The following is a 15,361-nucleotide window of genomic DNA, read 5'->3' as shown; positions in this document are numbered from 1 at the left end:
AGAACCTTCTGGAGCCTCCGCCCTCCCAGGCTGTGCTGGGCTGGAGGAGAGAGATGAGAAGGCAGGTCTGTCTTTGAGGAGCACAGAGCTTGGTGGGGAGACAGGCAAGTGACAAGACAGCAAAGAGCAAGGCATCTGGGACAGGGCTGCTGGGTGCAGTGGGAAATGGGAGTCTGGGAAGCCCAGGGGCAGGGGGTCCAGGGTCTGGGAAGGCTTCTGGGGACTGGGAGGTAAGAAAGGGGAGGGCTAACACTTTCTAAGCACTGAATATAGGCCAGGCACCCTGCCCTGATTCACTCATGCCTCATAAAAATCTGTCTTACAGGGAGGGAAACTGAAGCACAGCCCCTAGAGAACACCTGTCCAAGGCCCCAGTAGTTGGTAAGAGGTGTGGCTGGAATTCACACTGAGAGAGGCTGGGGCCTGGGCCCCTTTGCTGCAGTGCTTGCACCTGAACAAACATCTCTTCAAGCAACAGAATACAAAGAAACTATCAGGGACTAAAAATAACCGCACACGTGGACAATTGCGAACAAGGCACCAGAAAGCCAAAACCCAACTGCCACTTCCAAGGTGTCGAGAGTGAAAGCAGGGTCCCGCGCAGGATCCCTGCACACAGCACCACGCAGGTGGAGGCAGGGGCAGACCCCCTAAGCCACCCCTCAGGCCGGACCCACCAGTCCACCCCCAGCCTCACCCCATTTAAGGAACCAGCTCATCCCCCTTCAGGGAGTGAGCAAGGGAACCTGTTACTTGTTTTCGTCCCTCCTGCGACAGCCCGAGCCCCAGTAAAGCCTTGCCTGAATTTCTCATCTGGCCTCCTATCAATTTCTATTGATTAAAGAGTCCAAGAACCCAGGTCGGTAACAGCACCTGGCACATCTGACCCCATGGCGTGTCCTCGGATTTATAGAATAAATCTCGATAAAAGACTCCATCACTTGATCTGCACAGGGAGGTGCTCTGCGATGAGAATTCTAAAGCCCTTCCGGTGAAGCAGAGGATCTGGCTGGGTCCTCAGAGCCCCAGCTCCCACTGCATTAGGGGAGCCAAGGCAGAGAGCGGAGGGTCTCCCTTAGTAAGCAGCATTCTGATTAGACAGCCCGGCAACAGCGTGACATCTTAATCAATCCTCCTTGAGGGGCTGTTCCTGACTCAGCCTGGCGCACGGATTTCCCAGGGGCTGAGCGGCTGCTGCTTCCCGGTCCCCCTAAGGCCAGACCTCGGGGACTCACTTCATTTTCCTCCATGTCATCTTCCGCAGCACTGATTAGCCTGCTGGAGCTCCAGGGGAGGGAAAGCCCTACATTGTATTCCCAGCCGTGCTTCACGATCATGAGCTCCGAGCATCTGTGCATCAGTGATTCACTGGGGGGCCCCAGTGAGCAGGACTGGGGGTACTTCGGAGCTGCCGCCCTAGGAGACATAGCTCAGACTTGCCTGGCCTCCTGACTCCTTAAGAAGCCTCTTTCTCTCCATCTCATGAGATGGAGACATGAGTGTCCACCATGTGCTGGGCCCTGAGCTAGGCTCTGATCGACCGTGGCCAGCTGAGTTTCCTCTCTGTTTTCATACACCCTGCTGTCCTCCGGGCCACGAGCTCTGTCCGTTTTCTGGGCTCCAAGAAGCCTGACCCCTAAGGACAACCCCAGGAAGCTGACCCCAAGGCTGACCTCTCGTTTGATCTCTGGCTTCCAGTTTGGTTCAGCCAATGAGAGGCACGAGGAGGAGTCTGGAGGGAGGCGGGATAGAAGGTTCTAGAATTTGTTCTCCACCCATTGAGAGTAGGTCTGCAGTGGCTGAGTGTCTCTACCACGGCCCAGCTCTCGGCAGCCTCGGGGGGTAGCAGCACCCTCTCCTGGCCCTGCAGCCCGGGGCGGGCACCTGCTTCCCTTCTGGCCATCCTCTGTCCCCTCCTCACCCTGCCCCCCAATAGCAAGTACACCCTCTTCAGTCACCCTTTTTTGGGGATGTCTCCTCTCTCCTGCCAGGACCTGGTTTGTGGGATGAGGAAGCAGCTCTATCCAACCTCCAGACATGAACCTTGAGGACAGTACGCTGAGTGAAATAAGTCAGTCACAGTAGCACAGACGTTGTACAATTCCGTTTCAATGAGGTACTTGGAGACACAAAGTAGAATGGTGGTCGCCAGGGGCTGGGCGGGGTGTTTAATGGGGACAGAGTTTCAGTTTGGGAAGATGAAGACGTTCTGGAGATGATGGTGGTGATGGCTGCATAACAATGTGAACATACATATTGGTTAAAAAGGTACATTTTATGCTATGTATAGCTGGCCACCAAGAAAGACACACCAGTCAATCACGGTGTGAAGACCTTATTTAGATCCTGATTCAAACAGACTGCAAAAAAAGTTAACTCTAAATTTATAAGATAATGAGAAACTGGAACACGGATTGGATATTTGATGAAATTAAGGAATTGCTTGAGGTATGGTGATGGTATGATGGTTTCAAAAACTATGTACGAATTAAGCGATGAGTTGTCTAGTTTTACTTCAAAATAATATGTGTGGGGGAAGGGTGTTGTACAGATGAAACAAGATTGTCCTTGAATTGGTAATTTTTTTTTTTTTTTTTTTTTTGCACTACGTGGGCCTCTCACTGTTGTGGCCTCTCACTGTTGTGGCGTCTCCCATTGCAGAGCACAGGCTCAGCGAGCCCGCTCCGCAGCATGTGGGATCCTCCCTGACCGGGGCACGAACCCATGTCCCCTGCATCGGCAGGCGGACTCTCAACCACTGCGCCACCAGGGAAGCCCGAATTGGTAATTTTTGAAGCTGAGTGACATCTACATGGGGACTTCTATTATTCTGTCTACTTTTGTAACTGTTTGAATTCGTTCACAGTAAAATGTTTTCCAAAACGAGGTTAAATCTCAGTCCTGTCTTTTACTAGCTGGGTCCTCTCGGGCACGCTACTTCACCTCTCTCCTGCATTCCTTCTTCAAGAAGTTTTCTCCTCAAAGCATCACCTGCTCTGAGCAGCCTGGGAGGATGGTATGTATAACAGCACCCTCCTCATTTCCTACCCCCTTCTCCCCCTCTTCTTCCACTTCATCAATCATGACTTGAAATTACACCACGTATGAGTCTGGGTATAGCCTTCCTCTCCCCTCTGACTTGTTCATAGCTGCATCTCCTGCATCAAGGAGCATGCCCGGCACATAAGAGATGATCGGTAAGGATCGCTCGAATGAGTGAATGCATGAATCATCTGTAGAATTAAGGAGGTAACAACAGCCCCGCCAGGTCAGTATGAGCATGAGTGAGATGAAGCTTTCAGCCCAAGACCCAGAGGAGAATAGATGCTCACTGATCACTACATATTTCCCTTTTCTTCTCTCCATCTTAAAAGCAACACCTGCCTTTCTTGCACTTTATCTTCCTGAACCCACAACTCCTGGGTGAACGATTCTGTGTGTGTGTATGTGTGTGATAAAAAAAACACATAACATAAAATTTACCATCTTAACCATTTATAGACGTGTATACTGTCGTCCAACAGCTCTCTAGAACTTCTTCAACTTGCAAAACTGAAACTTCCATCCAATGAACAGCCGTCCCCTGTCCCCGCCAACCGCCATTCTACTCCCTGTCTCTATGAATTTGTCTCCTCTACTTACCCCATATAAGTAGTACCTAAATCACACAGTATTTGTGCTGTTGTGACTGCCTTATTTCGCTTACACAATGTCCTCAAGACTCATTCACATTAGAGCATGTGTCAGAATGTCCTTCCTTTTGAGGCTGAATCCTAGCCCATTGTAGGGATAGACGGCTCTTTCTTTTCCATTCATCCGTTGATGGACACCTGGGCTGCTTCCACATCTTGGCTACAGAGAATAATGCTGCAGTGAATATGGGAGTGAAGATCTCTCTTTGAGATGGTGATCTCAGTTCTTTTGGACGTATACCCAGAGATGGGATGGCTGGATCATATGATGGTTCTATTTTCAACTTTTTGAGGAAACTGGCTGTCTTTTGACTAGAACTAGAGAGCCCCTCTAGAGTTCTGGTTCTTTGGGACTATGACATGGACAAAACATTTGATCCTACAGTACAACAGTGTGGGGAGGCCACTCGCAACCCCCCCAGTGAGAAATGTGATGCTAGAGGAGGCTGACGATTAAAGCAGCTCAGAAGAAAGGTGGGGGATGACTTAGTAAGAAATGAAATTAATCCTATTGAACGACGTGGTAAAAGCCTTAGGGTTTAAATGAGAGCAGGCTACACCTTGGATGAGAGCAGATGCAGGGGCCCCTCTTCACCTGAAAGGGTCAGGCTCCTAAAAGTGGCCCAGGTGAGAAGATCGGTGGTGGAAGAATTTGAGGCTTCACAGGAGAAAAAAGGTTGTGAGTGAACCTATGAAGGTCCATAGACAGAGTTCTCAGAGAATAAAGAGAATGGTGAGGAAATATGATATACAGAAAACACTGATGAAACATCGGGGGGAAGGATGGACAGCATTTTATCCCCTTGTTCAACAGAAACTTTTCAGGTTCTTTCTTCTTTAAATTTTCATCAAGATGCCAATGAATTTGCTCTGTTTTGCTAACAGCATGAATGGTGAGGCTGTGCCTGGTGTATTCGATTTTGAACCCAAAGGCTCAATGCCTTCCTGGTTTTATAACTGAAGAGTTGATGCTAGTTGAGGCCGAGCCCGTAGAGGCCAATCTCATGATCATCTTCCACTTGCTTTTTATAACGGGACACTGATTTCTGTTGGGGTTGCCATGTGTCCAACTAACAGGCTATATTCCCAGTTTCCTTTGTAGCTAAGTATGGCCATATGACTAGGTTCTAGACTTTGGAAAATATCAGTGGAAAATGCCTAAAGGGTTCCTTAGGGGGTCAGTTCTCCCACCACTCCACTACCAACAATAACATTTTCTGTTTCCTGGAACTTGGACTTGATGGCTGACACTTCTGCAGCCATTTTGGATCATGAGGTGACTTTGAGAATGGAAGTTTTGAGCTGAGATCTTACAGAATAAAGAAGGAGCATGATGCCACAGCTCCCCCATGAGACCCCTGGATGCTCAGCCCTGAGGCACATAAAGAAACTTCTATTTCATTTAAGCCATCATTATTTGGGACTTCATTAGCTGCAGCCAAATCCATTTTTAATTGAAACAGCCTCCCCTGCATGTTAGGACCCATCTGGTCTCAGGGTCACAGGGGGACTTGGAAGCTTGAAGTGGAAAAAAATCTGAGTTGCTTTTATATCAACTACCCTGATTTTTTTTCTCCCCCCATCCTCCCAGTACTCAGTGCTTACAGTTCAGGCCCTGCCCCTGAAAACTTCCTGTCAAATCAAGCCTTTCTTATACTCATCCAGCCCATCCTTCCTCTCAGGGGCAGGAAGGGGGGCTGTCTCTGGCCTCCAGAAGCTTCCATGTAACGAATGATTTCATTTCCATTTCCCCTGATCACTCATTTTCTCATTATTCCCAAGAGGAGTGACTTGTTGTTTGGGTTGAATAAGACTCAAATTAACATGGCTGACAAAAAAAAAAAATAAGACTGCACATGCTAAGGGATCATTGTTGGAGGAGGAATTATGATATGTTCTCTCCATGTTGTATCAATGCAGACATACAGTTTACATGACACAGGCCCATACCCCATGGAAAACTTTCCCCTGCATTCAATGCATAGAAAGAGTACCAGACAGTGTGGGAATCAGAAGTCCCAGGCCCCATGCTCAGCTCTATCTCTGACTTCCTGTGTGACAAAGGGAGCCACTCTCCTCTTCTCTGAGCCTTGATACCCTCATCTATAAAGCAAGGGCACTCTAAGGCATCAGTTCATTCTATCTCTCTGCCCCCAGATCTGCCAACTGAAATTTCCCCTGTGCTAGTGAGTATCTTCTTCACAAAATACAAATGTCCCTAGAAACTATCAGTCATTCATCACATAGTATGAAATAGTTAAACAAGATGACTTTCCTAATAACAGGACGGTAAAGCCACCTGTACTGAATGCATTGGAATGATTGTTCTGATGGAGGGAGGAGGGTTATGGTTATGAAGCAAGGGAAACTGTGGAATGAGAAACTGAGACTCAAAGAGAATATGTCTCTGTAGGTCCCATCGCTAGCTAGTGACAGATCCGGTACTGGTATTCCAGTCTGTGTCATTCCAAGTTGCTGTCCACTACCCTGCAAACCAACACTTGGAGAAACTCTTCATGATACAAGAAATACAAATATAAAGCTGAGAAAAGATGTCACCTTATCTATAAGGTGACATTTATGGTCCTACTACTTACAATAGCCAGGACATGGAAGCCACTTAAATGTCCATCAACAGAGGAACGGATAAAGAAGATGTGGTACATATATACAATGGAATATTACTCAGCCATAAAAAGGAATGAAATTGGGTCATCTGTAGAGATGTGGATGGACCTAGCGAGTGTCATACAGAGTGAAGTAACTCAGAAAGAGAAAAGCAAATACCGTATAATAACGCATTTATGTGGAATCTAGAAAAATGGTAGAGATGATCTTATTTGCAAAGCAGAAATAGAGACACATATGTAGAGAACAAAGGTACGGATACCAAGGGGGAAAGGGGTGGGGTGGGAGGAATTGGGAGATTGGGACTGACACATATACACTATTGATACTATGTATAAAATAGACAACTGAGCATACTGTACAGCACAGGGAACTCTACCCAATGCACAGTGGTGATCTAAATGGGAGGGAAGTCCAAAAGGGAGGGGATATAAGTACGTGTATGGAGGATTCATTTTGTTGCAGCGGAGGCTAACACAACATTGTAAAGCAACGATACTCCAATAAAAAGTAAAAGAAAAATTCATGGTCCTAATAATAATGGCACAGATGAAGCGTCTGTATCAAATGGAGTAAGACAGACAGTGCATAATAAATACCAGTCCTTCCAAGGGAAAAATTCCAAGGATGAGGAGTGAGTCTGAAATCTCCCTTCCTTCCCACCCTCCCAACCTCCACCTCCTTCTCAATCCCTGCCTGTGACGTCTCCACTCTCTGACCCACCTTCCTTGCATCCCAGACCCCTAGCAATGCCTGGGCCCTTGACTCCTTCAGCAGCTGATGGCAAAACTCTCGGTGCAGGAGGAATGGGGTGGGGAGGGGAGCTGGGTTAGAATTCAGCTCTCCATTCTGCTGAATCACTTCCTTCCTGTCCCCCCAAGCAAAAATGAAAAGGATAGTAATATTTTCTCATCCAGCAGGATCTGTACTAGAGACAACCAGATATAGTAAAATGGGAGCTTGGAGCACCATTAAAAGAAAATTGAGCAACTAACCTATGCATTCATTCAACAAACACTTATTGAGCCCCTAGTGGAAACCAGGCACAGTTCTAGGCACTGGGGATGGGGCTGAAAAAAAAAAGTGTTGGGGGCCATAAGAAGTGGTCAGATCTTGGATATATTCTAACGGTAGAGCTGAGGATTTGCTGACCGGCGGACGAACACACACACACACACACACACACACACACACACACACACACACAGGGCAAGAGAAGGAGGAGGAAGAAGAGAAGAAAGAGAGCATAGAAGTTAAGCTCACTTTGCAGCTTTCTTTGCTCTACTGAATTCCTGCAGGAAGCAGCAAAATCACACCTCAGAATACTGAAAAGGCTGGCAACGGGCCCGGGACACCTCTGTGTGTGGAAAGGCAGAGCAGGACTAAATACAGGAGGACTGAAATCTGTACAGAAAGCAGCTGGGTGCTGGGGTCACTGCCCCCGGGGCTGCTCAGCCAGGAGACCACCTCCCAGCCCCTGGCTGCCAGTGGGAAGCAGGTCCCAGGCCTGGGACTTCAGGAAGCCATCTGTTCGCACTCCACTTGCCTTCCTTAAGGGAACTTCGGGGAAAATATTCCAAACTTCCTGCGTAATCAGGGGCTGAAGGAAAAAGTACTGCCTGGCCCCTTTGAGGATGGACTTGATTTGATCACTCTTTTCTGGATGTCTTGGTTTAGATGTGTTTGGAGAAGTCAGAAGGAAAGCCAGGTGTTTCCAGGAGGCAGAGTGGGGAGGAAGGAGATGTCAGAGGAGCCGGAAAACTGAGCGGGCCCTTCAGCTGGGTGCTCTGACCGTGAAGGGTGACCGTGCTATGCGCCACCAGGCCCTTGGGCCCTTACTCCACGGACAGCACATGAATTTTCTTTTTAAAATTTTTTAAAACTTATTTATTTATTTTAATTTTGGCTGCATTGGGTCTTTGCTGCTGCACGCGGGCTTTCTCTAGTTGCGGCGAGCGGGGGCTACTCTTCGTTGCGGTGCGCGGGCTTCTCATTGTGGTGGCTTCCCTTGTTGCGGAGCACAGGCTCTAGGCACGCGGGCTTCAGTAGTTGTGGCACGCAGGTTCCGTAGCTGTGGCTTGCGGGCTCTAGAGCGCAGGCTCAGTAGTTATTGCGCACGGGCTTAGTTGCTTAGTTGTCCAGCCCTTGGCAGACAGGAGGGCCGCGCTGGGAAGGCCTTGGGGGCTCCCTGACTCCTCTAAGACCTGCTGACCTCAGCCTGCTGACTTGGCACTTCTGGGTCTGAGTCGGCAAAAATAAGGTGCTGAAGCTAGTCTGGAGCGTTTGTGCGGAATCACAGAAAGATGCCCACTCCAGGTGGCTGCAGCCCACAGGTCTCTGGGTGAACTTGTAAAAGGCACCACCTCCTCCAGCCAGGCACGGTCTCCCGGCAAGGACAGAGCTGGGGGATTTAACCCCCTTTTGCCTCTGGACCATATACTTTGTTCAGTACACAATGTGAACAACCAGACCGGCAGCCCTGGAAGAGCGAGGTTGCCTCCTGCTGCCTGACCACGGACCCGACTACCCCACGCACACCCTCAGCAGGTGTGCTCAGATCCTGCTCTGCTGATCGCACCCAGGATAGCACCGGGGCACAACAGGCCCTCGGTGTTGACCTGTGTCTCATGAATAGACCGTCAGGAACAATAGGGAGTTGTCCATTGAGGCCACTAGGACTTAACCCATCAGCTTCTGTCTGCAGTCTTCCCCTTGTGTGTGTGGTAGAGGATATTGACTCTGGGGTCTGGTCTGGTGTGAGGCAAACACCAGGGTGTCCCAGTCCCAGGGATGGAGATGGGGATGGCGGAAGCGACAGCAGCTGGAGGCAGTGAGACCCAGCCCCGCCCCCCTCCAGCCTCACACCTGCTTCCCGTTGCTAAATTACTCTCAGCTGCCAGCAGACAGAGCTGCTAGTCTTGGAGCTGAGCCCTGGAAGGCTTGGGGGCCGTAGGGAGCATTTGGCTGAGATTTTAGCAAAGGGGAGAATTGATGTGCGTTGGGGAGGCATGCAGAGGGATGGGGGAGGGGTGTATGAGGGGAGAGCAGGAAGGGGAAGGGGAAGGGCTTGGGAGGAGTAATTGGGGGGGGATTAGCTCTGGGCAATAATCCAAGCGGCAGGGCCTCCCTGAGCTGGGCAGTGCAGCAGAGGGGAAAGAGCTTAGGAGCACGGCAGGCCTGCGCTGGTTCTGAGATTCCTGTCCCCCACAAACGAAGAAAACTTACGTGGGAGTCGAGGTCTCTCTATGCGTTCTCGTCTGTAAAGGACAAGTGATGATGCTGAGCCCAAGGAGCTGTGAGAACCCCATGAAGGCAGGTGTGGACCTCTGGCACAGGCAGAGGCAGGAAGCAGCTTGTATCAGATGTTCCTTCCCACTTCCAAGGTTGGGGAGCTGGGCTACCAGGGACACAAGTCACCATTTATCCCCCATTCACTGTATAGAAACCTGCAGGATGATTCCCCTCAGAGCTCAGAGCTGAGGAAAAGATCTCCAGAGCTGCTTCCTTTTATTGGCAATTCAATGCCGTCAAACCCATGTTATTCTCCTTTTTGCCTTGACTACCAGGAAGCTCAGACCTCATTTTTCCATTCAACTGTCATAGCTGCCCATAGCCTTAGTGCCGGGTATAATTATTCTCTCCTACCATCAGTTATTATCTGACCCTAAGTTTTCACTCTCTGTAATACAGATTCTTTTTATTGTATCCATGTCTTTTATTTTAAGTCTCTTTAACTCCTTCTTGGAAGTAGGTAGGGACATATATAGCATGCCTGGGGGGTGGATTACACGGGTACAGGTGTGAGGACCCGTGTGTCAGGTACTGGGATCTGAGCTCCAATGGAGGAAAAATTGATTTCAGAGTCAGAGCCAGAGAGACTGGGGCTCAAATCCTGGCTCTATCAGTCTGGGCATCTGTGAGCCTCAGTTTTCTCAGCTGTAAAATGGGATAAACCCCCATCCCTCACAGGCTAGTCAGCGAGGAATTTCAGAGACACACTGTGATAAAGCCATGCATGCCCAATGCCTGGGGCGACGACGGCTGTCATTTGGCCAGTGGGGGCACTATATTTTATACAACTCCGGAAATGGGAAGACATGCTGAGCCCGGACTTTAGCAGGTGGCGAATGTAACAGCAACAACAACAATAATAATAGCTTGCACGGTGAGCCAGGCTCCGTGCTCCATGCCTCACTGAATTGTCTTCCTAAGATATGAGGTCGTGTCCCCATTTTACAGATGAGAACACCGAGGCCCAGAGGGGGTCCAGTGTCATACGGAAAGGAAATGGCGGGCAGAATTTGAGGCCAGAGCCTGCTTTGTTGCATCCTGTAACTGCTCTCAAGGTCGACAGGCCAGGCAGAGGGGACAGAAGAGGCCGGGCCCCGTGGCCGTGCTTGGTCACCCTGTGGCTAGAGTAGGGGTGGGGGGGATGAAGCTGGAGGGGCTTGTCCATCAGATCCCTGAGGGGCTGAAGGCCAGTGCCTGGGGCTGGGCTGCATCCTGTAGACTTGAACTCAAAGGGAGGAGGAAGTAGCTCAGGAAATTATTTTCCATGCCTAACAGTAATTTCTGTGTTTTTGAAAATGCTTTTTCTGGATGGCAGGGGATACTGGCTTTCTACTTGAAGGCATGGTGGCAAGTTGCACTTGAAGCTAACATCAACACTGCAAATGGCCAAGAGGCAGGCATTTAGCCTCTCCTTAACCCTTCTGAGATAGATACACTTTGGGAGGTGGGTCTGTTATTTGCATCATTTTTCCAGGGGAGGAAACTGAGGCACAGAGAGGGTAAGCAGCTTGCTCAAGGTCACACAGCTGATGGTGGCAGAGCTGGATGTTAGAGCAGCTGCACAGCGTATACTCTACCACCTATGTTAGGTTTGTTCATTTTAACAAGGGTCAAATGAAGTGAGAAGGCCTGGCCCAAGCAGTGGAAACGAGCATCCTCATGGATGTTAAACAGGGGCTTTTAGGAAATGGGAGACACCAGCCCAGACCACCTCCTGAAGGCCTGGACACTCTTGAATCCGTGGGAAGGCTTTCCAGGAAGAGGCAGACCAAGGAAGAGGACCAAAGACCCTGGAGGGAACTGCAGCGGTTTGAGCCGGGTGGGGAGGGTCAGCGCAAAGCTGCACAGGGATTGAGCTCCTGTGACTGTTAAGTGTTGAAAAGCCCTGGATGAGCTTGGCTGCATCATCACCCACAGACCCGACACAGCACCATCACTTCCCCCAATCTCTTTACACCTGCCTCTCCTCAGGGAGGCTTTTCGGTCCTAAGCTCTGTCTCCATCTGTACCACCAGCGATCCGCGCCCTCTCCTTACACCCTGGACTTCACCGATTCTTCATCTTCTGCTTTTTAACATCACATGCGTCAAGAGGAAACAATGGCAGCATTCCCACAGCTCTCATCACATCCCAGGGCCTCTCTTTAGTGCTTTTACTCACTCACTCCTCACAAACCACCCTAGGCTGTAGGCACCCCCATTGTACAGATTAAAAAACTGAGGCACAGAGAGGAGAGGTGAGGAGAGGAGCCAGAGCCCAAACCCAGGCAGGGCATGTGTGCTCAGCTCCTGGGCCACCTGCCTCCCAGCATTAGAGGGAAAGAAGGAGGGATGCGCACCTGGGCTGGGAGGGCCATGGGCGAGGTGCTGGTCATGGGGCATCTCCTGTGAGATGCCAGTGAGGTAAGACGAGGTTATGATGCTGTTATTTCCATTTTCTCAGGAGGAAGCCAAGCCTGCAGGGGCCTTGGCTCAAGGCCCACAGGTGGGGAGCATGGTGGGGCTGGGATGTGAAGGCAGGACTCTGTGTTCAGGGTCCACACCCCATCCACCTGCTCGGGAGAGCCGGCCCGGGTACCAACTGCCACGTGGGACCGTCCGCCCGTGCCTCCTCTGCCCTGGCCCCTGCCAGCCCTCCTCCGGCTTCCTCTGCCCTAGCCAGGCTTCTACATCTGGGGGAAACCCGGGCTGGAGTGTCCACCACTGAGCACAGTGTCTGGCATAAGCGTAGCTCAGAAGCCCTAGGTCCCTTCCTGACTGGCCTCCACCCAGGCCACCACTTCTGCTCTCAGGACAATATCGCCCATCATGGCTCAGCCCAGACGCGACCTTCTCTCCTCCCCCTTGGCCTCCAAATTCCTCAGAGCCTTATCAGCTGTCCGTTCCTGGTGGCCAGATCCCAGCTTCCCTGCACTGAGGTCACTCATGCCCACGCATCACCCTCCAGTCCAGGCGGTCAGTGCCTGCAGGATGGAAACACGGACGGTCCCTCGCTGGGGTCCTGTTCACTGAGCCGTCTCCCCAGTCTGATGTATCCCCTCCTCCTGAGGGCAGGGCCCCATATGTCTAGTTCACCGCTTCAAACCACGCTGGTCCATGGGTGAGGCTCAAAAAATAAATGTTGAATTGAATCAGCACATCCTAGGGTGCATGATGGCGGGGACCCCCAAGCATCGTGAGGGGAAGCGAAAACTGTACAGTCTCAAAGTGGGGCGGGGAGTGGGTGTGGACAGGGCTCTCAAAGTGACAAAGGCTTCTGTGCTCTGACCCAGAAATTCCTCTTCTAGGAATCTGCCCTCAGATGAATTCACACGTGAGTGAAGGGATGTATGTACAAGCATCTTCAAGACAGCACCGGTTTTAACAGCAAAAGATCAGAAACAATGCGAACGTCTGTTGAAAGGGAGCTAGTAAAACCCACACAATGGAAAACAGTGCAAGTGTTTAAAAACGGAATGAACAAAATTTATGTTCTGATGGGGAATGATCACCGAGATAAATGAACTGAAAAAACCAGAGCACAGGCATCGAGGTAAAACGGGTGTGTGTGTGTGCGGGTGTGTGACTGCTTAGAAAACACAGGGTATCTCTGGAAGGAGTCATAAGGAACTGGGGTCATGTTTGCCTCTGGGGAGGGGAACCGGGAACAGGGCTGGGAAGGAGGCTTGCACCATATAGATTTCTGTGCCTTCTGAATCTTGAAGCATGAAAATGTCTTCCCTACACTAAAGACACGTGTAAAATCAAACAGGAAAGTCACGGTGGGATTGCACAAAAAGGCAGCACCTTCCACCGGGGGATTATAGAAGCACATGTGTATCCATCCACCTCTGGTTTCCTACCCCCAACACCCCCCCAAGCCTGTGCCTGTGTGTTTGCCCCCGCCCGCAAGGACTCTCTCCCTGGCTGAGCCCTGCTCATCTGTGGGGCCCACCTCAGTCACCACTGACGCCTCCCTCGCTGGGCAGCCACTGCTTTGTGCCCCTGGACCCTGCATTCTCCCTGCTGCACCCTGCTTATGCCACTCGGTCTCCAGCTATCTGCACATCCGTCCCCGCAGGAGCCTGGAGGTTGGGGACCTGGAGTGAGACCCCTGAGACTCAGCCCCCCAGTGCCTCATCTGCCCCGGCAGGTTCTCAGGGAAATTTTTGCTGAACAGACCGCTTTGCTGTAGGAGCAAAATGCCTCCCAGAAGGGCATGGCAGTGAATGGCAGTGAATCAGGCGCAGGGAGAGGCTGCACTGAGCACCTGAACCGCTTGGCCAGGGGTTAAGCCAGCCCTCTCATCCGATTTGCCTAAAAGCCCAGGTGGTTCGCAGCAGCGGGGGCGGGGGGTGCATTTACCTCACTGTGTTCAGGGCTCCTTCTCTGCGTAGCTCGGCCAGGCGCCCCCAAGAAGGCGTCCACTGCTGCTTGCTGACAGCCCCGTGTGACAAATTGTTTTCTGCAGAGGCAGCTGGGCTGGTCCATCTGGCTGATCTCCAGAGGCCTTGGGTCACTCGTGGTGGGGGGGGCGGCCCGAGCCAGCTCCTGCGGGCTGGGTTCCTGCCTGTCCCCACTCGGTCGCCTGAGCAGGTCCTGTCCCTCGCCTGGGAGCATCTGACCAGGCTAGGCCCTGGCCCCATCAGGCCCACCAAGGGGGCAGCAGGGGAACACGGGGCCCCTTCCAAGGATGGGAGTCTTCGGTCGAGGCAAGGAAAATGCCGCAGTCTACCATCCACCATCGCAAACGTGTCACCAGGAGGAATCACAGCACAAAGCAGTGACCCAGCTTGAGGAAATCCAAAGTGCAGCCCCAGGCGGATTCACGGCTCAGGTTAATAATAAGTGGCTCCTGGCTTCAGAACGTGATTTATCACGGAATCATCGGGCCACGCTGCAAAGATTGCCGCGGCTTCTTTAATGGATTTTCCCCGGTGGCCTTTCTGCTGAAGCCCAGCATGTGAGCAGAGGCGGGAGGGAGAATTCAAGGGACAGAACACGGATGTCTGAACCTGGTGGGAGAATCTGGGGACCAGAAATGGCCTTGACTGCCTCCCGCAGGCTCAGCCCTGTGGCTTAGCTGGCCGCTCACCCCGACATCAGCCGGTTCATAGCCTGTCTTCAGCGTACTCCCGGTGCTCAAAGCTGATGGCATTGTCCCAGGAAAAAGGGAGGAGAGGGCAGAAGAGGTGAGCGCAAACCGGCGTACAGATCAGCTCTGCAGGACGCCGCACAATGGCAGTTATGGGGTGGCGGTGCTGATTCAAACCGTGAAAGTGATGACTGCAGTGGTTTCCAACCTGGGGACTCCTTGGTGTGTGATGGGGCCACAGGGCTCACAGGTTCTGGAGGATGGAGATGGGCATCTTCTGGATTCTTGTTTCCCAGCACCTACCCGAGGTTCCGGAGCTCACATGGCAGTTAAATTAAATGCTTAATGAACAAATGAATGGGTGGACCTATTGGTAACCTAATCCAGGGAACTGTGGATGGACGTGATGACCCATGACAGTCCCGTGGGCTAATGAAGATGTTGGCGGCTTGATGAGCTGATGCTTGCTCATGGATGTGCTTTTCTTATGCCTTGATGCCCCCCCCCCCCCAGTTTTCCTCAAAATAAATGCATTCATTTCTGTCCTTGGGCTATGGTTAGGTACGTAAGGTGTTAACGTCAGGGGAAGCTGGGTGAGGGTGTGTGGGAACTCTTTGCGCTTTTCATTTCCACATACAAAGCTAAAATACATTAAAATAAAATCAATATGCTTTGCC

This window comes from Stenella coeruleoalba (genome assembly GCF_951394435.1).
Source record: "Stenella coeruleoalba genome assembly, chromosome: 4".
Classification (NCBI taxonomy): domain Eukaryota; kingdom Metazoa; phylum Chordata; class Mammalia; order Artiodactyla; family Delphinidae; genus Stenella; species Stenella coeruleoalba.
This window is presented reverse-complemented; position numbering follows the sequence as displayed.